The sequence below is a fragment of the Rhea americana genome, unplaced genomic scaffold (genome assembly GCF_003343005.1).
Source record: "Rhea americana isolate MKP2758 unplaced genomic scaffold, rheAme1 scaffold_83, whole genome shotgun sequence".
Classification (NCBI taxonomy): domain Eukaryota; kingdom Metazoa; phylum Chordata; class Aves; order Rheiformes; family Rheidae; genus Rhea; species Rhea americana.
In genome coordinates this window covers 3,195,296-3,221,205 of record NW_028187012.1, presented here as the reverse complement: position 1 = coordinate 3,221,205, position 25,910 = coordinate 3,195,296, and the positions used below count along the sequence as shown (strand labels likewise).

The 25,910-nt window shown below is 42.9% G+C and overlaps 1 long non-coding RNA gene across 4 annotated transcripts in view; it reads right to left on the bottom strand.

Moving 5' to 3' along the window:
- Positions 1–25,910, bottom strand: part of LOC146585295 (uncharacterized) — a 79,438-nt gene that overhangs the window by 15,468 nt on the left and 38,060 nt on the right. For 3 of the 4 annotated variants that reach the window (XR_014898026.1, XR_014898027.1, XR_014898025.1), the window contains exon 6: positions 13,118–13,232. This is a non-coding gene — a long non-coding RNA (uncharacterized LOC146585295). Of the gene's footprint in view, positions 1–13,117; positions 13,233–19,039; positions 19,435–25,910 lie in introns of those variants that run through there. The other variant, XR_014898030.1, reaches the window with a different exon arrangement.

The following is a 25,910-nucleotide window of genomic DNA, read 5'->3' as shown; positions in this document are numbered from 1 at the left end:
TCCTCCAGCTTCAGTGCTAAGCCTAAGTCTCTTTGCTTTCACAGGAGAACTCGTTTCACCTTAGAACTGTAAACTTCCTGCCTGCAAATAACTCAGGGATATTTTTCCTTTTCAGAAGGATAGTAAATGGATATTTCATCTGCTTTTAAACTGGTGCAACTTTTTTGTTTTTGCAAAGCTGTAGCTGCACAATCTAAGGTCCACTAAACAGATCTATCCTGACAATTTTGGCAGAGTTGCACCAGACTTTCAGTGAGGAACGAGTCACGTGTCCCACTGTCCCACCTGTCTCTGAGCCAGCTTGTTCATGGAGCAGAAGTCTCCGCAGTGCTCTCCTTCCTCCCCTTCTCCTTCCCCCATTTCCCCACTTTCCTACTCTCTCATTTCTTGGAAAACAGCTTTGCCCCACAGCCTGTGAGSTTTGGCAGCCTCTGGAGGGGTTTTCAGCAGAGCAGCCGAGGTGGCTACACCAACATCTCAGCCATGGTGGTGTAACCTCATCAGCTTCCCAGGCTGCCTCACCCCATACGTCCAGCCAGCAGCCTTGCAGCCATCCTACATTGCATGGCATCTGTGGCTGCAAGTGGGAAATCGGACTGTAATAATAATACTAAGCAATAAGATACTAAGGAAAAAAGAACATGAAAAATATATATATTTATCAACTGAAAGTAACATGAGGAGGAACCAGACTGGAGGATTAGGTGTGGAGAGTTAGGATGGGAACAGTCAAGGAGAAACAGAGGGAATGTGYGGAGAGTTAGGAGGGTAAGGACTTTTCCATTTGCTGTTACGGGCATCCTAAATGCTTTTCTGTCCTTGTGTATCTTTATTTTTTGAGCTGGAATTGTGGAAGGAATAGGATACTACTATACTTTCCACATGCCATTTTAAGTGTTACTATATAAACTCTGTCATTAACATACGTAGTAGATATGTAAAAAGGAAGTGGACATATATGTACATATTTTCATATGAGGAGACTGAAACCATTAGCGTGTCCTCAAAAAATTAAACATTCTTCTGTGTATCAACACAGCTGAGCTACCCTGTGGGCTGAATATTTCTAGCAAAGGAAAATTAAATCTTTTAATTAGCTTGGGAGCATAGTGAGAGTGCCTCGACTACAAATTCCTGRCATTTCAGCTTGTACAAAATCTTTATTCATTCCTGAACCCAGAAGAAGCAATAATAATTTGAACTAATATTACCCTGCTATATCATAATACCTGAATATACAGCATGTGGCACTGATCTTCCTGACAGAAAACAGCTAGCACAAGCCCAAATCTTGCACTTCTTACAGGCACCCTTAGTCTGCTTTTCAGCAATTTTAAGGCTGTCCGGCTATCCCTCAGCTTACYTCAAGTACTAATGAAGCTCAGTGCAACAGCCTGGATTAAATTTTGCATAAAGGTTACGCAGCATAATGTGAATTATGTTCAGAGGGGGAATACCGAGCATCTGATGAGGAGGGGAAGAAGATGAAGAGCAGGAGCAGCAGCGATGCTTGCAGCCCAAGCAGGAGCGAGCACCCGCCGTTTGCCTCTCTGAGAGCTGCCCATCTACCTGCAGGAAATGCTAGACACATCTGAAGAGCTAATTGGGAAAAGGGTGGTCTGACGCCTGCCACCATGCATGGTTTACTAATTGCCAGCCATACACCAGAGAAGCATCACTGGGCACTATCCTTCTCCCATTTCCTTCCTATGTAGGAAAGAAAATATTCCTTCTTCCCTGCTCCTCCCTGGGCGAGGATGGCGCTGCCTCTTTGCTGGTGCTCGCTGCAGCAGGATGCCTGGTGAGAAAACACCACGCGCTAGCRCCAGCACCCCGCGGCTGGGGAGCCAGCGGGAACCGGAGCACCAGTGGGGAGCACCAGTGAAAGTGGGTGAGAAAAGACTGCGAGGAGAAAAAAAGCAGTCCAATTACAAGTGTAGACAAGGGAGTAATTACAAGAGCTAAACAATTAGACATGTATAAATTAATACTTAATTTATACTGCTAGTGATAGTGATTAGCAATGCCTGTAAGAATTAAATATTTAGAAATCGACTCCTACTCCCATGCAGAAATATCTTTCTGCATGGGCAGGTCAATTAATTATTACCTATGTAACTGGCTCAGTAGTTCATACTTGACCCTAGTGGCCAAGGACTAAAAGTCATTGCCGCTTAGGCTAGATATGAGCTGCAGAGTGTCAGCCCTCGAATTAGTTTCATGAGCTCTTTATGTTCGTTCTAGGTATGGCAGTCAAAACCTCGAGAGGAGAGACGCTGGCCTCCCTGAGATCGTTGAAAGCCTTACCATGGGCTCTGGTAGACCCAGAAAGGGAGGGAAAGAGGATGCATATATTTAAGCAAGAAAAATGTAGCATAGACATATTTAGTATTTCTTGAAATACAAGCGTAGGAAATGAGTCTCGCCTTTGGGGTGCCAGCCAGGCGTCCTGCCAGGGCTCCCTCGCCAGGAGACGAGGCTGGAGGTGAGCTTCAAAGAATTGCCTGGCAGGCCACCAGCTTAACTGTTTACTATCAATGGCCAAGCCGAAAAGCTTTTGACGTCAGTGCTGATTCCAGCCAGGGGTAACGCAGCAGCTATAAAGCACGAACGCAGCCCAAAGCGGCCTCTGCACACAGCCTTGCGCTTACCTGAGAATGGTGGCACTGGGCGGACAAATGTCTCCAGCGTACGTAAAGACACTCAGACTCCCTAATTTGACTAGCTGTGCTGCTTAAAACACACACACGCGCACACATGCGCGCACACACACATACATACACGCGCTCACATTTGCAGAAACCCTTTTTTTCCCAAGTACTGTATTCAAATTAAATATTCATCTCCCTTAAAAAGCAATTAAATTTTACTGTCTAGTAATTTGCAAATCTAAACAGTAAATGTAGAAAAATAATTAGCGTAGTAAGAAATTGGTTGTTCCTCTGATAAGCTCATAAACCCTTTTAATTAAAATCACAATATTTTAATTGCTAATGGGAATATTTTGTTTATAATAGAAAACAGTTCTAAGTTTTAATTTAAGTTTCARTCTAACATTGTGATAATTGAGAAATGGCCTCCAGGGGGCAACAGTACCCACCAAACAAAATAATGCACATCTCTACTCCACCAAAGGATTTTCATGCATGAAAATGTTATCTTTTTCAGGAAAAAGGAAAGGCAGGTTAACCTACATGAACTCTGACAAGTTTCTCAGGAACAGACCCCGAGGGAAACAACTGCCATTCATTTTTAAAACAGACTTATTTAAAAATTAGTGTTAATCAAGATACAAAAGTATACTTTCAGTAATTGTATATATACAAACTGAAATATAATTTTCAACTAAATATATAGAAAAATATGGTTTCCTTTTCATACTTTCAGACATACTATTTTAAAAATGTCTGAAATACCTTGCAATTCTCCTGTTGGGTAGCTTTCCCCATAGTACAGTGACCTACTGGCACGTAAATAATTTATGATAGCTAGTTACCAAGTGCAGCAGCCCAGTAGAGGCAAGCTTGCCACTGCTCCGTGTTCCCAGGTCCAGCCAGTGCATTCCCAACAGGCACACGTACACACAACACATACAGGTACGGACACACACGGCCGGCCACATCGAGCAACGCAGCCGGAAAGCACGGCACTCACACAAACAGCACCGACAGCCCCCGGCGTCAGCTGCCCCACGCAAAGGAGCCTCACCAGTAGTTGGTCCAGACTAACACCTCTGCGCTCCGTGGCGTTCGTGGATGAGCCTTTAATCATGCAACCTGACAATTAATGCATCCAAGTTGTGCACAAAGGATGGCTAAAAACCCACACTTTTCTGTGCTAGACTAGCAGCATTCACAACCAGAAGAAATTTTTAGGAAAAAATCACAGAAGTGACTTGGGTGCCTTGAGACTGCTGTGCTCTATGGATGTAGATCATAAGGTGTTACTACCAGATGGCTACTTACTGTCTTTGTTAAAAAGCTGTTGGTCTCTCTTTAGTCTTCAACAGGTGGTCATCATCACTGAAAGCCACTTTTGCTGCTATAGAGAAAAGCTAGATATTTATCACTACTTACTGTACCACAACATCTGACAACGTAGTCAAGACCACGGTGCCTAACCTTACGAGAAAGGACTTATCCCGAGGAGTCTAGTCCAACACCACAAGTACACACACAGGATCGAACGAGAGGAAAGCTAGTCACACGTACAAGTCTTTCACTGCAAACTTGCCCTGTTTCCAAGTGTAAATGCAGGTACTTGCCTAGTAAAGACACAGATTGAAGTTAGTAGCTAAAAAAAAACATCTGAAGGAGAAAAGAAGAACATAGGCCTATCGCATCAACAGTTTCTCAAAATTAAATGAAAAGTGAATTAGCCTGTGAAGTAGAAGGAGGACAGAGAGGAGGAAATCACAGCAGTTAAGAGTTTGGCTTTCACAGAGCTGGAACTCCCTTCTTCTTTCTAGACACCATCTCCGAAGATCTGGATTGAGGTACGTAGCAGGAAGCCAGTTTAGAGCAGGTGTTCAGATACTGTCCCTTTCTCTGATTTTCCAAGATGTCTGAATGACATTGAGATCCGAAAGGCTCAGTCACTACTTGAGTATAACATTGCCCACTCTATGATCTCTTGTTTGCATTTGACTTTTTTCTCCATTAATTACATGATAGTCTGAATATGACCTTAAATTAAATTATGCCATTTTTGGGCAGTTTTATCCTGTATACGACATCATGATAGAAAATTTTCTTATTTTTGAACATAAAGGAGGAACTATATTTTGGAAAACATTTTGGCTTCCATTCATCAAATTGCCTTTTGTAGTCTTACCATGTCCAGACTTGACTAAGCATTGATCTATCATCCATTGAGCACATGACTCAGACAGCATAAAGCACAATGAAAGCTGTGTTTCCCTGACTGTGGAAGATTTTAATAAAAGGAAACTGGTCTTTGAAGAATGCCAACTTTTTTTCACTCTACAATCAAAGGGAGGTCTAATCAACCTTAAAATAAAGAAAAGTCAAAATGACTATCTTCCTGCATGCACACTAGTATTTTACAGACAGTTCCAAATGTCTTTAATTGAAATACTTCAGCAGGAGCTAGATTAGGCATCAATTAGCAGGGCATTAATAAAGCAGTCTTCAACCAGAACAGACACTGTATGCACTTTTTTTGATGCTGTTGTTAGTATAAAACTAGGAAATCTTAAACTGTTGGAAGAGGAAAAACTCTATCACATAATAATTTAACATTAATTTTATAGCTTAACATAATTCTGTGTGATAAATACCATATACTACTTGGTTTTGTCAATAACAAAAAAATTGGCAGAGATATGTAAAGATGTTACTGCATTAAGAGGAACATCTGAAAAAAAAGAAAATACATTTCTTTGTTTTCTGCATAACTTATTTAAATATAAACTAAAGTCACCAGAGTTTGTTCCAGGATCAAGACCATACTAGCCACTTATTTTGAGAGAGCTTCTCCAGCTTTCTACTCTGCTAAATTGTGCCCAGTGATCTTTACTCTGGTTCATTTATTTGTTGACTGTAGCAAGTTATGATGAGCGCACAACCAACATTACAAATATATATATTTAAAAAAGCTTACTTGGAAATCAAATATTAACGAACTGTCTTGTATCATTTCTGCCCAAATATTAAAATAGCCTTTTTAGATGAACATACTCACATTTTTAAAAGTCTAAGAAAAAAGTAAAACCAAACAGTCAGACTTCAACAGCCAGCTAAACTCAATAGGAACATTAAAAAGTGCTGAGCGATAACATAGGAAAAAAAGCTGAAGTTGTATGCATTAATAAAGAATATATTTGGGATCAACTAAAGCCAAGAGGTTGTTCTCTTACATCGATTTACCAGCTATAAGGTAAAAGCCAGGAACACCACTTGCAACAGATAACAGACTGGGAGCACGAACCTGACTTGCAGGGCATGTCTGCACATCTCACATTTCAGTTGTCATGACAGCATAAATCCTCCTCGCATCCGCATGGACCATTACCATGGGTTTTCCACCTGATGCTCATCAATGCAACATGTCCAATAAACTGTGCACCTAGTTTAAATGATCCTCCACTGGGAGAATTAAAGAGGAAGCTTTACTGGAAATTCAGGTCTCTGTACAAATACTAATCTGATCATTTCCTCTTGGAAATGATCAGTCCTGCCTTCTGGATGTGTCTTTTTTTTTTTTTTTTTTTTTTTTTTTTTTTNCATCAAATCCGGAAGCATCTGAAATCGTTTCTTAGCAACCCTTTTCAGTTTGCCATCTCCCTCAGTTCAGCTCTCCAAAGAGTGCCTCTATAGCTCTAGGAAGGTTGGCCAGTTCAGAGAAGAAGCTATTATGTTCCCTCTTTTTGTATAAATGATGAGAATGAGTCAGTTCATTAGGAATATTCTCCAGTATATTAACAACTCTCCTTAAAGCAATGAAATACTTATGAAGTGAGATAATAGGTGAAGTATTGGCAAGAATATCGATAACCGTATCTATCGTACTTGGCAAGGATGCAAGGGGATGAGGACAGCTACTTCCTTRCTGATTTGTGCAGAAGGTTAATCTTTTCTAAACTAAAGCTTAGACTTTCCTCTGAGTCTACATAGGTAGTTTTCACCTTGCTCACACACTTGTGGCACCTTGCCTCACCTATCCAAACAYGGGAGGCAGTTTGGTTACCTACCAYCTCACAAAGTGCTTAGAAAGCACTGCATAGCTCTAAATATCAGATCAATAGCAAGCATTTTCTATTTTGGCAGATCAAATCACACAAGAGTCTCCCCTCTTGGATACTTGAGGTCCCACAGAAAYGTACATCCCCCATATAAAAAGCGAAAGTCCTTCCAAATAGTTCAAGGCCACTACAATGATTCCTGCTCCTCTACTCTCCATTTCCACCCTTCATCACATAAAGATAAGTTGCAAACTGTTTCCAAAGTGAGCTTTTTCACAGCATGCGCCGGCATTAGTAAACCTGACTCATTTAAGTTAATTTATAGCAAAATAGGAAAACAGAACAGAACAGAGTGCTCTACAATGGAAAATTTATGCCAGTAGAAGTCTGTTCATCTATTAACTCCGGTGGAAAGGCTATAAGGCATACAATAGGCTGCTGATTAAACAGACTGAGCGTGCTGTTAATTCTCTACTCAGAGTCCCTGCAATGTATGGTGCTCCCTTTGGGGCCCTGGCACTCCTCCCAATTTAACGGGTGCCATTCACCACAGTGCTGATTAGTTTATCTATACATGAATATATTCCAGTAAAAATGCCAAAATTCTGCACTCGTCCTGCAGCACATTCTGGGAACTGAAATATTGCTGTCATCTCCAAATAAGCACATTGCCAGAATCCTACARGAAGCGATCTCTTCGGCTGGGCCCTTCACCCTGTTGGTGTAGCTGCTTTAGACATGGGCTTTGGTTGTGTGGAACTCAGGCAATAAGCCGCAGCATGACAAGGGGCAGTTATYATTGCACACAATATAAAGCAGTTTTTTGACACCTGCTTTTTACCTCAGCTCCCAGGACAGAAAACCCAAGTGGAGTTTTGGCACTCTTGGGCATCCATCTCTTCAGTCATCTGAATTTCAGCAAGTTGTAAGATTCAACATATGCCAGTATAAATCCTCCTTCTTTAAAAACACTCGCATGTACGAATTAAAAATCTAGACATCCATGAAAACCTTTCCATGAACAGAGAGGCCAGGATGAAAGAATCACGGGCGATATTCGGCAATTGTTATTTTGTTTTACTTGTTGAAATTGTGCTGTTTATATATACCCAGCCTTAGCCTTGTCCCTGTTGCAGTCATTGATAAGGCTTCCATTGAAACCAACAGACTACCACAGACATATTAAATGTCTCCAATRTATCTGACCTTGCAAGAGGCCCTGTGACACATGCTGGCGTTGCTGAAGTAAGATCAGGTTATATCATACCATCGTATGACATAATACAGTGGAGGAACAGATAGTTCAGTGTCAACATTAAGCATAGTGGTTGCTCAAAGAAGAAAGCAGACAGAATGGATAGATAAACTGGATGGATAACCGGGGTTATGTGTGTATTTCTGCCCCTATCACAGATATTTCATCATTATCCGATCTCCTGAGATCACTATTGCACTTCTAGTGGGATGTTAATTATACACCTGCCACTCAAATAGAATTTGTTGTGACGTTCCTCTCAAAATTACAAAACTTTGCGATACACTGTTAAATTTCTTCCACTTAAGGTCTTCTTGGCTTGAGTTATCAAGCATTTTTGAGAAGCTGCTGGGCTTTCATATACAACAAGAGGACACTTGGTGGCACTCATTCAACATTATTTTTCCTTCCCCTATCACAGATTCTGTGGGTTAATTTGAACAGGTGAATAATTCTCCCTAATAAGATTCTCATGAACTTTGTCACTATGGACCAACTTCTGCAGTCACTACTGAATTTTAACTTAATTATTAGTTAAGTTAATGAAATCAGAAATCATTGAGTTTGTGTAAGATAAAACTAAAGATTAATTTATAGKGGTAAACCAACCAGTACATTTGAGCTGAAATGTTTTTTCCTTCCTATTATTCTGCAAAATCTTCATTTTTCTGCTTGGCTGGGTACTTCAAATTTTACTCCCTTTGTGAAGTGCAAATTCCTTGTCCTTGTACATTATTGTTCACTGCAACTTGCATGTAGTTGCTTGAAATTTTTTTTTTTTTAACTGACTGAACAGTCCAGCAACCAAGATACTGCTGAAAAAAAAAAGAGACAACTGTGAAGGCGATAGAGAGTTGCGCTGTGCTGAGCACACAAGTCATTCAGATTCATACTTCTGGGYTACTGTCACCTGCAGCCCAATACTTGCACTGTGTTTTGATAAAGATACGTGGGAATCAGCAGCACCCTACATTGTTCAGATGAAGGTTACCCCTCTATAAAATCCTTCTTTTCCAAGAATCGCCCAAATTGTTCATGCAGCGTTCAGCACCACAACCCCTTGTGAAGAACTGCGGCCTTATTGCTGACACCTAGCTGTTATTCCTACCCAAGCTGCTGAATGACCTGACGGGCAGTAGGGGAGTTGCTTATTACTAGTAACAGCAGGACACTATGACATTAGCTGAGGATAATCCAACGTGGTTAGATAGCCCAAAGCCTGATTGAAGATGTCTCCACTTAAGGGAGGGGGGAGATCAAGTCCAGATGTCCCCAGGACGCTCCACTTACTGCACTCAAAATAAACCTTCTGCAAAAYCTAGGTTACAAGCAGGTCAGTAGTCACCAGCAGCCGAGACGTCCACCGTGGGAAAGGTTTTACAGCAATGGAGCTCAGTCACACACACAAGATGTTCTCTCAAAATACAGAATCACCTGCCTTTCTCCAGAATAGGAACAAGACCTCATCATCCTTCAACAACGCAATGGCAGAAAAAAAATGATCTACAGCTACTGCTCTGGGGTTATAATACCCATAGAGCTTGACTATTGCCTGGCCAGGTTTGCTGGCCCTGGCTGCCAAATCTGCGTTGCCAAGAAACTTTCTCAGCCGTTTTGCTTTTGTTCATCTTCAGCTTTTTGCCAGCGGCGCCAGAGGAGCTTTAAGTCCTTCAGACAAAGTGCCCATTTCATTAGCTGCGTGCACCTGCATGCACTTTGCCTGTATGCTCAGGGGTGTTTATATACTTGAGAAAATGCTCTGCTGACAAGACCAGTGCAGTTTTCCAATAATCAGCTCTTTAGTAAAATCCAGTGTGTATTTTTCAAATGAAACAAAGATTATAGGACTCTAAAAGGTCTGCTCCCGAGCCAACTTTTTAATTTCAGCAAATTTTACTTCTGGCCTGYGTTTCGTATTTTAAAATGAGAAAGTACTATTTTCTTACCTTCCAAACTCCTTTTACTGTAACAATATTAAATAAAAGAAGGGAGAAAAGGACTATTTTAAGAGGAAGAAAAATGTGATCAAGAAGAGTTATGAGCAACCGACCAAAAATGATACCCATCRTGTTGCTAATGCTAAGGACAAGGATGGCTCCAAAGCAACGGCATGTGCTCCTCACCCGGGGCCAACAATCAGCGTGTGCTGCAAAGGTGCCTGTCCCTTGGCRGACAAGGAGCTGGAGCGTGAGTCACCAAGGGCAGAGCCTTTGGAAATCTGCTTTCATGGGTCGTCCCCTGGCAGGCAGGTGGGACCCAGTGGTCCACATCCATCCTCACCCAGTTCTGCTCAGACAAGCCATTGCAGTTACTTAGGGATAGTATTTGTTTCCTTAAAGGTTAATTGCTGGGAGATAAGGGCTCACACCAATCCCAGGGAAGCTCGAAGCAATAAATAAACAAATAAAAAACACCCTTAAATTTAAATGAAGGCAACTAGCCTGGGGGCCATCAACTCCCCGATAGATGGTGCTGCAGCGATAGGTTATTTTATGAGCCAGACTGAGAAATCAGCTGGTTTTGGCAGAGTCGGGCGCCCGGCAGAGCTGGTGCCTGGCCTGGCAGCGGGGAGCGGTGCCCCTCTCCCAAGRGTGGGGGGGCTGAAACTGGGGAGAAACACTGCAAAGCAGCAAAGCTCCTCGTGTGCAAGGGGAGGGAAGGGAGGGAAAGGCACCTGAAATTAAAAGAGAAGCATGATCTGAAACTCTGCCTGAACTACGGCTTTTATAATCAGCTCGTGACACGCTTGGCACCGCGCRCTGGTCATGTCCACAGTCAACGCAGGGAGTAGGAGGGCGCGAGCGTGGCAGCTGGCCACGTGCGTCGCCTCGCACACGGGTGCCTGCCCGCAACCCAAGGGGCACCTTTTGCTCTGCCGCGCTCCCCGAGCAGCCCGAGCACATCTGGAACCAGCTGAGCCTGCTGCGAGTGCCACAGTGCCAGCGTCAGGCGTTGAGTCGAAAYGCTGTGTGATGGGGCAGAAGGCACCAGGACAAAAATGGGATGTGGACGGTACGGGGCGGAGGGGAAAGAAAAAAAAGGAGMATGAAACTCTCTCCTGAGCAAGTTGCCTTGCTATGGCAGGTTTCATAGCCTGCCTGGACACGACCCGGCATGGGGGAGCCCCTAACTGGGCCTCTATAACCAGTTTGGCCAGTTTCTGCTCCTCCTCCATCTCAGCAAGGTTGGATATCTCCGCACGAGCTACCCATCCACGGGACAGGAGCACCGCTGTGGCGCGCAGTTCACTGGAGATGAACACCCTGCACACCTGCCAAGCACACACATGCAAACCCAAGCAACATGGGGATGTTTTATGAAAAAAACCTTTTCTTCAGAAAGGGGCACCCACACTGCAACTGGAAGAGGAGCACATCACGAGCGGGTTGCAAAACCCTGCCTGTATTTCTCGGGTATRAGCCTATTTTTTTACACCATTTAAAAAGGCCTACCAAGACTTCTGGAGGCAAGTTGCAGGCTTGCTTGAGAAACCAGGCATCTCTGAGCATCGCGCCTGCATTTGGCGATGTCCCACTGCTCGCTAACACACCAGGCACATCAGTGTCATTACATGCCTGGTTTTTCTTCTGTGGCCAGGTAGGACTCCCGTGAGAGCAGAGCAAGCGTGCTATTCAGTCACGCGCTGAGCACCGTCATGGCCATCTGTCACATGTTTGCCCACTTATCCTTTCTCCATGGAGAGGAGTGCCTTGGGGGAGAGGGGGAGATTTTACACACCCCCTAAGCATTTATGCCAGAAACAGCAAGGTCAAAGAAAGGTGCTCTTCACTTGCAATAGGAGCTGCTGAAACCTGAGATGAACTCACAGGCCTGTTTCGCAGTCACGGACCCGGCCATGGAAAACAACTGCCTTCTGCACAGGTACACTTTATCCTTGATCTGGAGATCAAAGCGCCCTCATACCAGAGAAACAACCTTGTCGACCCTCATCCTTTAACTCAATTCTTGAGCTAGTCTGGGACAATCTGTGAATTCCTGCTTCTCCTGGCACAGCTACATAATGGACAAGCTCCAAAATTAATTTCTGTTCATGCCCAGTCAAAGATACCAACAACCTTTTACAGAAAACAATAAGTATTCTCTTATTTTGTGCTAAATGGATGGGAAAACTGAAGGTTTTTGTTGTGTTACAAATTCATTAAAGGGAATCAACACTTCATAGGGGATAAGAGAAACTATGCGTCTGCTGTTAATCTCCTTCCACGTTTCTTTCTTTAATTGCATTCCGGATTACCTGTTACTGCTTTTTTACCTATTGCAAGCTATTACCAAGAGGACAGCAAATATGTTGCAATACATGCCTGAAAAGGTGTGCTCTCTCTGTCTCTCTCTCTCTCTGTCCGTCTCTGCTGTTTCAAAGTTTTAGAAGCAACTTTGATCTGTCAGCCTCCAAAATTCACAACAATCAAAGTGGCTTTTTACAAAAAAGGAAATCAATTACTGATGTTCACTGAAAATGTTTTTCAACAGAGGTACTCTGCATTTTGACATGATTAAATACCACAGAATTAACACTGAATATGGTTAACTAAAGGGTCACACATTYACGAGCAACAGAAAAAAATCACCAAGCAATGGAAAAATATAAGCGTACAGAAGAGGATTGCCTCCAAACAATGCAAGGATTTTGAGGAAAGAAACCTCTACAGCCGTTGAAGGAAAATGGCATCTTACCCAGGGTGCAGCGATCGGGTGTACTAGCTGTTTTATCCTCTAAATACTGAAGAGGGGGATTAGGTGGAGTTCCTGCCCAAGAGTAAGAAAAGCTCCCTTCCTTTTTTTCCATCATGACAAATTCATGCTTAGGAAGACAGGACAGAGTAGAAGGATAGACCCTGTCTCTTCCTGCTGTTGAGCTCCTTGCTGTTATTCAGCAAGGGAGACTGCCCACTTTTTACAACGTCTTTTCTAGCCATTTGTCAGTCAAGTAGGATCAGGCTGCTTCAGGCATCCRGCTAAGTCCCTCTTTCCTGGTTCTTTGGGTCAGCTCATGCTGGCCAAAGCCAACTGGGATATAAATGATTGAGGAGGTTCATAAACTGCTTGGACTCACAGCTATTCACTATGTAACATTACCAGCTTCAAAGATGTAAATGCACAAAGAGCAGAGAATGGACATGGAATACATAAGGTTTTACCATTTGAATGACCAAGTGTTAATTAGGTCCACTGAACTAACGAGGTCAGTCAGCCACGCTCTTCTGCTTGCCATCGGAGTGCACTGATTGCAGATGTAGTTCACTGAGATGATTCCTGTGGAAAGAAATACATGAGAAGCCCTGGTTTCAATACAGTGGGGAAGATTATGGAAATCATGACAAAGAATGGGCAGAGAGGTCATTTTAATTTATAATGAAGCTCAAAAGTGAGTTTTATGCATTTATGTGTTCATAGGGAGCATTTCTCTCTGCTCAAGCGGATGCTGTGTGCTTTGTTTCTTGGCAGCCTGTTCAAGAAGAATCAATAAATGGGAGAGTTACGTGAAAAATGTCCAGGTAATTGGCAGGGGCAAAACATGAAGGAGAAGAAAGGCAGCATTCACCACCAGATCACCTGAACCACAGTGTGCCTCAGAGAAAGCAGTGCCTGCGGAGGTCACCGAAGAGAACAGGCATGGAAAGCTATCAACCTACATCTTACTATCCAACCAGCAGAAAGAGGGCGAAAAGGGAACTTAATCCCTTTCCACTTCTTTACCCTCTGTCTCCTCAGATAAGCAGAATTTATAAGAGCTAATTTATAAGGACCATATGGGATAGTCTTTGACTCAGAATATAAAATAATCGTCTTATTAGCTCTTGCTGCATTACTGGGTACTGCTACACATCATGTGGGATAGAGCTGACTAAAATGTGTGCCTTCAATCATTTGTTGACTAACACAGTCCCTGTGGCCACCTCATGCAAGTTTTGCTGCAAATGCTTTTGATAACGCTGGTATAATGGCATGTGAATGTGAGCGTAGGAGGGCAAAATATTTTGAACTGCTCAACTTTGCTTTATAAATATTGTTGGAAGCCACCAATGTGAAATGCTCCATTCACATTCAGCACTGGGAAAAAGAATGGCTTCTTCTAAAACAAAGACACATCTGTCAGTGTGGTAGAGTGTATGAATTTCCACAATCTGCCGCACAGAAAAAGTACTTTCTCAAACAAATTAAGTTGAAGCAGGCAGCGAAGGAACAGCATGAAGCTCTCTATGCAATGTCAACAATAATTAACAGAGCACTTTATAGYTTGCCAGTGCTTCCCATCCGTAAGGTACTCTCAGATATTTGGTATGAGCAGGCTGCCCTCCTGTTCCTCTCCTCCTGGAACCTRAAGCCGCAAGTGCTGGCTTTTAGCAGCTAGCCTATCATTAACTTTTTAAATGTTGTATGCTACAACAATCCAACATTTCCCCTTGGAAGAACAGAAGGCAGAGGGCAAGAAGACACCGTTGCAACTGCTGCAAGGATCCAAGAGGTTTGCTCTGGCCTCTTTGTGTCATACTGGGATATTGTGGAAATTGTTTCTGAGGTGCACAAAAGCAAAAACAAACAAAAAACCCCCCACCACATAACATGCACAGCCTACCAATCTCTTTTTTCCTGAATTTCCCTGTCAATAACTTAGGAGAATATTCCTTGCTCCTGCACGGAAGTGTGCAAAATTTGGAAGTTTTCTTCAACTCCTACTGAGACTCCAGGGACGCAGGCTGCAGACATTTTGCAGCAGGAAGTCCTTTCTCTTAGGCTGCTTGTGTACAAAAGACAGAGCTGTGAGCTGCCTTTATAGCACACTGCACTGTATTACCCCAGCACTTCTGATCTAATCATGTTGCCTTTACGTATTTATGGACTAAACTCTCAATATTGCTATGGAACAGGAGAATATTGTCATCTGCCTTTCTCTACAGATGGCAAAACTGCAGCCTGTCTCCAGCGGAGGGGTTCCAACTAGTTTTTCCATGTAGACTGATTGCAGCTGATTTCTTCCACATGTAAGAGTGCTGAAATGGTTGTCAGGGAGACAACAGTTGGTKCAACTTCACCCTGGTATTCAGAGGGCTCGGCCGGTCGATCGGTTCGCAGAGGATTGTGCATCTGTGCAAACAGCACCCTGGCAAATGGACAGGCCTGACTTTTTCAGTTGCCAGCTCAAGTTCCCAAGCAGGCATTACCTCCAAACCAMAGCTGTGAGAGGGAACCACCGCACTTTGACTAATGTTACTTGAGCTAGTTTGAGTGGCAGCACAATAGAAACATGGTGACCAAGACTCAAGGGCAGCCCGTGCAAGACACATACATAGGATTTACTTGGGAGGTCAGTCTGCACTGTGTATATATATATTGCTGTTAGTAGCTCACCTACTTGTATAAATGAATCCAGGTCAAGCTCAAACACTGTAATCTCACTTGTCAGATGTTGGCATCCCTCACACAGTACCTCCCTGAGCCTAGAAATTCCCATTAACTTCCGGTTTGTGCCATTGCCTGTATCTCTTCTGCAGACCTCAGACCTTTCTTCTTTCTCCTCCTTGGAGCCTAAATCAAAAATAGCCATGGCGTCCTCTGGATTGGTGTAAAGGTTGAAAACAAGGACAATGAACTTTGCACTGGCTGGGGCTAATTAGTGTGCAGACCGTCATTTATGATTAAGCTATGCAGAACAACTGCTAGGAGCGCAAGAGCCAAGTGCCACAGTACAGCAAAGGCCCAAGGCACAACCAAGTTAAGTGACTTGCCCAGTTTGACACAGCATTTCAGTGACAGAGGTAGGAATCGGCTGTTGAGTTCTCCCTCTCAAAACAGGTCTGATCTCTAGATCATACTTTGATCTCCCTTTAGCAGCAACGAATAAAACCCCCTCTGTTCCTGCTATAAGTCATTACAGAAATTACTTTCAAGTCACAGCCTCACCATTATCACATCACTGCAAGATCAAACAAAAAAGAGGGCAGTAAGAGAGGAAAGGAAGGGTTACTTCGTGTCATTTACTTCCACAGTCTGCTCAACAAAGCCAAAGAGGAAAAACATTTTTTTTTAGGCAGATGCCTTTTGCAACACATCAAACACTTCTCATGGGCGTATGTCATAGCCATCTTACTACAAAGGCTTTGTCCTTTGCATTCACGACAGCCCGGATGTTTATCAGGATTTTCCAYCCCTAAATTCAAGATCCAGTTGGGATCTGCATTAGGATAGCAGCAGAAATACATCAACAAAGTCCAAAATACAAACTCCTTAATGAAAATAAAGCATTAGTCAACATGTTCTCATGCTAACACTAAGGAAGAGTGGAGTTTCTCCCATCTCAACAGAAATTAAGGAATGTTTAGAGACAGAAACATTTTTGAATGTGCTGGATTTAGGAAGCCAAAACGAGGAACCAATTACCCTTCCTACCAGATTTTACTGCTAGTAGGCATTTAAGTCCCCCAAKCAAGGCATGTCTATCATGTAGACAACTTTTTCCTATTTATTACATATCATGGGTGCTTACTATGCTTTCTGTATGCCCACAGCAATGTTCCAACTTCTTTACTCATTAATATAGCCTGTACACAGCAATATTCCAACTTCTTTACTCTTTAGTGCAGCCTGTAAGTCTCCAAGCCCAATGAGGAACATACAAAATATATAAACATTGCTACATAGTCTTCCATTCTCAAACCGACACTCAGAATAACAACTTACATTTCCTTTTCTCCTCCCCTGCTTTTTTATTATACATAAGCTCAGCCCCTGAGATACTATGGTGGCCTTCCAAGATATCTCGTCTCTCTGTTGGGCAAGGYGTTCTCTTTTCTAGGCACACCAAGGGCCATGGCTGTCACGCAAAGAAAAACTGTAGTCTCCCTGCAGGCAGCAGGAGATTGAATGGGGTGGTGCACACCAGGTCCATCTGCACATGCACCCCTATTCCCATCATCACCACGTTTTCTTTTATGCTGGCACTGATCTCCCACAAGATACTTTGTCTCCTGAGATCTCTGTAAATTTAAACATTTCTTCTTAGAGGAAATTCCACTGTGAGCCAGAAGAGACAGAGTGCCCTTACACTTACTACAGAAGCAGGTGATAAGCAGAGAGAATAGAGATGTCTGAGAGCCTTTTCTTTGTATCTGTCTGAAATATCAAAATCTCATTACTCTTCTCTGTGATAATTGTTTCATAGCTTCAGATAGGTGTTTTACAGTTCTGGTGGATCGCTAGTGATCCCAGTTTTTCAGGAAGGTCAGTCCACCAAGCACTCCTACAGTTACCATCTGGTTTTTCACACCATTGCCAGGATATGTTCCCATACAAAGATTTCCACATATCAGCATAGCGGGCTGTGCATTGCCTCTGCCTCAGCCTTCACAGACTGAATTGTCCTGTCCACCAGACTGCAGCAAATGTCTGTAGCCWTATCCTTGAAGAGTAAGACTCGTGTTCGTTACTGCCCCAACTCTTCCCCAATGAGCTTGGACACATTCAATTAAATAGCTCTACTTCTCCCTCAAAGATGCCAGTGGATGCATGTGTCACCCCCAAACTCCTGCATTTCAGATCTTACACCACTTACACAAAAATGGTGGGTAAGCTGCTGGCAGCAATTCCAGTTCAAGTCTGGCTAGGGAAAAGCAGCATGTAATTTTCTGGCGACGAGAGTGGAACAACAAAATTAATGAGCCTCTACAGCTATTCCCACCTGTTCTGAGTGCAATATATGTATATTGGATATATACCCACCCATGAGTCTATCTTTGATGTTAGCTCAAACTGCAACCAAAAAGAAAAAAAAATGCAGAACTCAGCCATTCCTGCTTAGGAAAAAGTGTGTAAAAGAGCAGGTGGGAATTTCACCTGTTTTTACATAATACTTAAGGTCCCCAGAGCCCCCTTCATAGAAGGGAGTTGCAACAGGACAGATGTGGCAGCAGCAGCAGCAATGCAAGTCTGATACTGAGCAGATGTACTGTAATAGATGAAGATGGAGCAAGATGAGAGTGAGTCAGCAGAAGATATTTGTCTTTTATATACTGTCCGAAAATCTGGCAGTCTGTTACAGGAAATTACACTAATATTGAATCATTGTTCTGTGCAAATCATTGTTCCGTACAGAGGTTTTCCATGGTGAGGAAGTTGTTGCTAGCCTTTACAATAGTGTGGTACACTTTTATTTCAAAACATGTCCCAGAGCATTCAGCTGACCCTGTGCAGGAAATATTTGAAGCACATCTGACTTGTATTCTCCTGAGTAACAATTACGATCAAGAGACTCCAGGGATACATGTAACAACCCTTCCTTATTCTGCCTGGAAAAGACAAAACAGTTTGTGACCATTCTCTTCTAGGAGTCCAAAACAGAAGATCAAAAGAGCTTGAAAGGATTCGTGGAACACTCATAAAATGGAAATTTGTCTCATGACAAACACACTAAAATTGTCTGGAATTTTCCAGATAGATTTTTCATCTTTTCTGCAGAACGTGATTGTTAATAAACATATTTTGATACGGAATATTCTCACTTGAAAGTACCGACATCATTGTGACTAGAAATATGGCTTGCTCAGCTCAGGGAACTGTAGCAACAGCCCTGGCAGATAATTCTTAAAAAAACACCAGGATTCAGAAGGTAGAGGGGGAGTTAATCCAAACTCAATGATGGCAAAACATATTTGAATTTTATTTCTTTTTAATGGCTATTAGATGTTGAAAGTGCAGTACAGGAGATTTGCTGATAACAGAAAATTCCCTCTATTGCAAATATAACAGTAATGAGGCACTGTGGCACAGGGGAGAAAATAGATAAGCATTTCATCCTGAATATTCTTCCCCTTGGACCACACGGCCTTTGGCAAACCTGGACTGCGATGTTAGCCAGGTTTTAAATAGTCAAGTTTCCAAACAAAAGGTTGTGAAAAAGGTTTGAAGCAAATACGTTTATAATTAACGATGGAGCTTGGAAGAAGCCCAACAATGAAAGCAATTCTTGTTTTCTAACCTGGAGAACAAGCTTTCTATAAACACACACAGTGAAGGAGATTACCATAGTAATGAAGCAAAGCAATGAAGTGAAACAGGATACGCACACTATACTTGAAAAGGTTTCAGGCTTTCAGCTATTCCCAGCCAAGGCGCAAGCAATCTAGCGCAGATAGGTCGGGGATGCAACGTCAAGGGAAGCGCGTGGAGGCAGCCTCGCCGTCACACCAGCCCGGCCCGACACGGCGCGCTCCCGGACCGAGCCTGCTCCCCTCCCCAGCCACTCCTGGGTGGGAACGTCGCTGCTCGCTCTCTCGTGTCGCGTGAGCCAGCGCTGCACAGGATGAGGCAGCTGAGCTGCAGTCGCTCTTTTCGGAGCGCTGCTTTTACCCGTTCGTTGCTAGTTCTCTGATTGAGGCTTTGGACTGGCTATGGAAAAAAACAAAACAAAACAACAACAACAAAAAAGAGCGTGGTTTGGGTTTTGCAAAAGCCARCCAAGCTGTTTCAGTTCCAGGTCCCGTTTTTTTTCTGAACTCCGAAAGTCAAAGCCTGGGTGGTTTGGATAAGTGCTTCTAATTCTGGCATGTCCCTATTTAAAATAAGAGGGAGGGTTTGTTTTTAAAAAGCTAAAACTAGGATGGTCCGGAACCCAGTCTCTGAAGACATTTAGGGAGGATTCAGATAAGCAATGCCAGGTTTTTTTTCCCTCTCCCTCTCTCCTGGATTTTTATCCTATCCCTTCCTTGCTTTCTATTTCTCAGACATTGCTTGCTTCCCCTCAATTTCCAATGGAGCTTGAAATTAGATTTGTTTTACTTCTTTGTTCACAAACAAAGCTCTGAACCGCAGCTCACGTACCTCCCAGACTGCGTCACAGCACTACTCTCCACCTCACTACCTGAACTGGTTGAAATGGCAACGTAAATCAGCCAAACACCATCATTACTCAATTGGGAGAAGGAAAATTCTGATTTTAGTCAGCCAGAGATAGAACTATTTAACTGTAATGGTCTCAGCCTGGATTTACGACAGCAGAAATTGGCCCATGATGTGGTCCAAGATAGAAACAGTATTCATCGTCACAATTTATAACTTCATCAAGAGTTAACTTGGGAACTGCAAGCTGGCAGCAATAATTCTTACATTGCTGCAAACTGTGTTTTCATCATTTTTGTTGATACTGGCAAAATGCTTGTTTTGGCTTTCTGCATGTTGCAGTCATTAGTCTAATATAGCATAGCCACTCTCAGATATATTTAGGGTAAGGTCATTTTTATTCAACCGATTATGTACTGGAAACTTAAATAAACAAGCGAGTTAAAGGCATCAGCAAACCCGCTCCCTGATCCATGCCAAACTGAATCCTAAAAACTGGTCAGTTCAATTAGAGGAAAAGTCAAGCAGAGATGATGTCAGCTGGGGGAAAGAGGACATCACATTTACTTTTACTTGAGGAACACCTGGAATGCTGCTACTTTATAACGGCTAAATACATCCCTGAAGTTGGAGGTGCTCAAAGACAAGCCAGAGCACGCTCAGTAACTCGGACATTAGCAAGATTGCTCCTCCTGTTCATACTCAGCAAAAATGCCTACGGAGATTTCACCAGATAGGGCAGAGTCACGGCCATTTATTCCCAGCTGTTTAAGGGACCCTTTCAAGACAGGACCCTGCCCTTGAAAATGGTATTTTGGCGGGAAGAAAGCGTCCACATTTTGCAAGTTTGTAACTGTAAAAGTTACAAAACAAGTCACTTATGAGAAGTACTTATCTTTTACGCTCATTAGACTGCCATCCAGCGATGACTGAACATGATATTTAAACAGTGGTGTTTTTGCCAATGAGTTACATGATCAACACGAACTGCTAATGTTTTCTATTCTAAACCTTCTCCAAATGTCAAGTGTTCTCGTCAGCTGAGTGGAAGTGGCATAAAAGTAACTTTTGAAGTTGCTGTTGATGAGATACCCTTGGGGAACTTGGTATATATACTGAAATCATATTCACAATATGCTCTAATCTTCCCTGCTGCAAAAGGATTAGGCTCTTAGCTCGCATTTCCATTAATGGAAATGTAGCACAGCCTGGGTCTTCCCTTCCAAAAAAGACACTGGGCATTCTTAACTACCGCAAGCCTTATTTCCTGAATTTACTCAAGCTCTAAGAAAATAAAAATATAAAATAAGCTAAGGAAATTGCTTCTGAAAACCTAGGCCTGGTACTTTTGTTACAACCCTCCCAGTGCAGCACTGGTTTGGGGATTTGTTTTTGTTTTTGTTCTTTTTTAACAAAACAAATCACCAAAACYGCAGAGAAACTCACCGTTGTCTGCAACCCAGTCTTCACAGCAGACTCACTGGTTCTTCACAGCTCTGCAAGTTAAGCCATCAGGAGAAGCTAAAACAGATGGTGCGTTACCTGAGGTCCTCGTCAGGGAGTCAGGAGAGCGGGGTTCATGCCCTACTCGCCCATCGGTATCACCCATGAGCCCGGACAAGGTGCACAGAGCTACCCCTGGGGCCGTGCTGCGGCCAGCCTGCAGGCGCCCCTGCGCCCAGGTCTCCTAGCCTCGCTCAGCGTCTCCAGAGCTCTACGGCCACCCAGCTCTGTGTGCTAATCGGAGAGTAGAAGTGGTATTTTGTGGTGGTCTCCCACATGCAAAGGCCTGGTTGCAGGCACAAATAACAGCACTTTGGACACAGACGGGGCCAAACGCAGTTTTCAGCTACATCCTGTCAATCCAAAGCAACGACAGGGCAACATCATTTGGCCCAAAGCAGAAGTGTTTGTGAAGATGAGCTTTATACATAATTGCACTTTGTGGATAAACTGCAAATAAATATAAAACCCAGGAAGCAGGCTAGGAACCGTTACGCATTTTATTATATCCAATTTTGCGCCCACATTTTTTTCATGTGGCCTGTAGCAAACATTAGTCAGCATATTGGTTCCACTAAATAAAAATCTCAAAACTCGAGTCTCTTTAAATTGCTAATAGCTCGCTTGCAGTCCTTGGTGCTAACGTCTGGAGAAGGAATAACCCTCCGTGCCTGAACCAGCAGTTGCCCGTGCCGAAAAGCACAGTCCAAAGCCCTTCAATATATATATTTAACTGAGAGCAGCGGGGACCCGGGGTCAGCGGCTTGTGGCCACCACGGAGACCCTCAGCACTTCTGAGGTCCAGCAGGTTCCTGCCTGAGCAGGACACCGAAGCCAGGAGCTGCTGCGGCTTTTTTTGAGGGCGCCCTTATTATCACCGAAGAAACACAGGTACTGTGAAAGGATAATTCAGCCCACCTAAGAATCGGAAAGTGGGTCAACCAGCGTAACACCGGCTCTGGTAATAACCTGCAATTAGTATGCAAAGCCCAAGGCATCCGCAAGGTGACAACGCGGTTCAATCCAGCCATAAAGTAGGTTAAAATAAAGATTATGCTTTAATAGTATTTTTCTTTTTAAACAGAAGTGAAACTGTAGGAAAGAATGATTTCCACCATGCCTCCCTGATGACTCCGTACAGATTTTGCTATTTATGGCCCCCTTTTCCCAAAAGGAATGCTAGGCTTACACACACAGAAATCCCCAGTCGTATGCAATGGACAGTTGATCATCAAAATGAGGGATTTGCATGTTTAACGGCCAAAATTGGTATCCTCCTACCCACTTTGCATATGCAAAGGAGAGGATTGTTATATTTATCAATGCATACATGAAAGGAAGAGAGATAAATGACCTGGTTTGCAGAGGTGCTGAGCACATGCAGTTCCCATTTATTTCAAGTGGAGTGTGAAAAACAGGCCTTAAGTGACTGGCCCAGGCTCACACAATGAATGATTGTCAGTGCCAGGAAGAAAACCCAGAAATCCTTCCAGTCTAATCCTCCCAGTCTAAATCCCCCCCCAGTCTAAACTCTAGACACAGTCTCTCCCAGAAAGAAAAGGCTGTACAGCCGCCTGACCACGCTCTCATTTCTACCTTAGCTTGCTAAGAGAACAACAACAACAACAACATAAAAAAGGGGACATGAAAAAAATCCTGCATAATCTTTAATGACTAGCAAATAATGCCAAGTAGGGCACGTAAATATGTGTGAAGCATTGCTCACACACCCAGCAACTTGCATGTGTGTCACAGATGGTTTTACTGGAGAGCCAAAAGAGAGAGAGAGAAAGGAAAGGAAAACAAGTCACAGTCCAGATAAAGAGAAAGATAGAAAGAGAGACAAAGACATTTTCTAGTGAAAAAAAAAATCCCTAAAAACACTACAAAAGCTAATGATGAAAACCATGGAATGATTCTCTCTCCTTGATAACATGTAGGCTAATCTCTACATAAATAGAAATAACAGCCCTTTGAAATGGCAATGATTTGCTTGGAAAACATTCATTAAAAACGTCCTGCAATTATTGACTCTATCATTATTTCTTGGCAGCAGCTGAGTCTCACTGCATCTTGTGTTGTTTTTCCAATGAAAAGCAAAGCATTGTTTGAAAAAAATTTTTTAAATAAAAAACAAGGACATTGTATTTGAAATATGTGCTTGGTGACATGTAGCTGATTGCCCAAAGGAATCAGGATACATATATTTGTATTATTGTACACGTGAGTAGCTTGAATCATGTACTGCTCACTCTCTTTGTTTGGATTATGCAGCTTGGCTGGGCAGCCATCCAAAAGATTCACATTAAATTCTAGCTATATTCAGCACAAAAGTCATCTAGCATCAGAGGATCAAAGTTACATCAACCAACAAGCACTAAGGAATTGATAAGCCGCTAAAATTAGGTCATCTCCTAGCAGCTGCTTTTGATGGATGAAGTAGAATTTAGCCTTAGGTTTTCTATTTAAAGATCTGTTACAGCATCTTTTCCTGCAGCTACAATGAGAACACAACAAAGTATAATGCTTCTGATTAAATGTTTAATCATTACTCTTTACTCTTCTGAGTGTTTCTGCCGTGCCACAGATTTACCACACTCAGTATTTGCCGCTTTCCTAGCCCTTTTAAAACTGACATTAAAATAATCTAGAAGATTTTTAATTCCTAAATTGTAACAGCTAAGAGAGGATTTTTTTTTTAATGTGGATAAAAATCTTGCAAAGCTGTTTACTTAGCACTGCTAGAGAGGCAGGCTGTCACTTACTGCAATTGAAAATGCATCTCGGTGCAACTGTATTATTACTGTGTCCTTCAAATAAATCACTTGACCACCGGGAACTGTACAAATACAAATGTCCATATCCATGCATAACGGTATTTGGGGCTACGGGAGTCTTTGTAGGGTTATGATTCTCTTTGTGGTTACTTTATGGGAGATTAGCTAATTAGACTGATTAACGCAGACTTTGAGAGGCACTCGCTAGAGCACGGGGCTGTCCCTGTCCTCAGAGGCTGCTGTGGTGGTCCCGCTGAGGAGGGCAGTAACGAATGCCCTACCAAGACGCGCTGGCGGTGTCGGTGCTGTGCAAACGGTGCCATCAGCCACGGCCTTAGAGGGGACCTCAAAAAGCAGAATGAACAAAACGGGGGGGAAAAAAAAAGTAGTTTCGCATACAAGTCAAAAAGAGCAGGGARGGGGAAGACTGAAAAATACAGTTCGCGACAACCTCGAGTAAGATAGATACCCTGCCTGTCCATACATCATGGGCACACGTATGCTGCTATACAGCAGTCACAGCCTGCTCCCTCGTGCCGGCCTAGTAGGTGGGCTACTGGCGGGGAAGTTCTGCGCRGGACAGGAGCTCCCCGTGCATTTCCGTTCCCAGTGTGCTCAGCCCGATCCTACCTGCTAGGGAAAGCAACATTATGCACTAGAGTCCAAAATCTAGATCCAGCTGTTTCCAGCTATGTAAAGCTTTTTCAATTAAAACCCTAAACTGGGGCAGCTGGAGACTATGTAGTATATCTGGAATAGACAACACATCAGAATCTTCATTTTATTTTGTTTTTTAAGGGAAAACCTTTATGAGCAGAATATAAATGAGTTTAATTCACTCACCAGCAGTGCTCAGTACTGCAGCCTGCCTGGATCACAAGCTAACCAGCTTTTCCTTTTGCTGAGGACCTCCRCGAAAAAGCCAGCCAGGCAGCCAGCTTGTAGGTGCCGAAGCRGCTTGTGGAGGAGGACCTCTGGCTGCACGGGCACGCTTTGATGCCACCAAACTCACACCCACATAAATTYCTGACAGCCGCAGCCGAACACTGTCCGTCGTAACATCTGCTATCTCGCTGTGCTATGGTCACACTTTCTTCCTATTAAGGATATCTGATACCATACCAAGTAAAACTAAGGATTTGACAGGCCTAACAAGAAGTGTGTGTGTGGCGGGGAGAAGCCTTTCCTGCCTTCCAGCTGCTCTTTTTGGTTCATCTTAGCATTAATACCCCTCTTACTTGTTTACTAACAGTATCCTCATTACCTGCTAACAAGTACAAAGGCAAAACTGGCTAAAGAAGCCAGAACGCAGCAAGAGTTGGCTTATTTTGGGACATCACCCCGCTCCGTTGACGTAAGGAAATAAAGGTGACGCCCTCTCCTGTGAAACAAAACACCTGAATCCTTTTCAAGGGAATAAAGGTACACATTTTTACTAGGCCTGCACGTTCGCATGGGAAACACCTATTAACCAGGTCGCATTCTTGATGATAGCTGTAATTAAAGTTAGACCTGTTACTGAATCTTCCCTTCTCTACAGTTATGCTATTTCTTGACAGTGATGAGCACTATCACAAATCAGAGTAGCTCAGTAGACATATTAGACCAGGTCTGATGTTAATACTGATACTGATGCAGCATTCTTTAATCCATGACCATATACTCAACTTGAATTCTTCAAGAACTGACTTGAAGTACTAAAAAAAAATCCAATTTGCCCATTTATCACTTGACATTTTGAATGATTACCTATTTTTCTGCTTTKTCTTTGAAAACTGTTTTTAAAAGATTTCAGAAACTTAAGATTCTTTCCCTGACC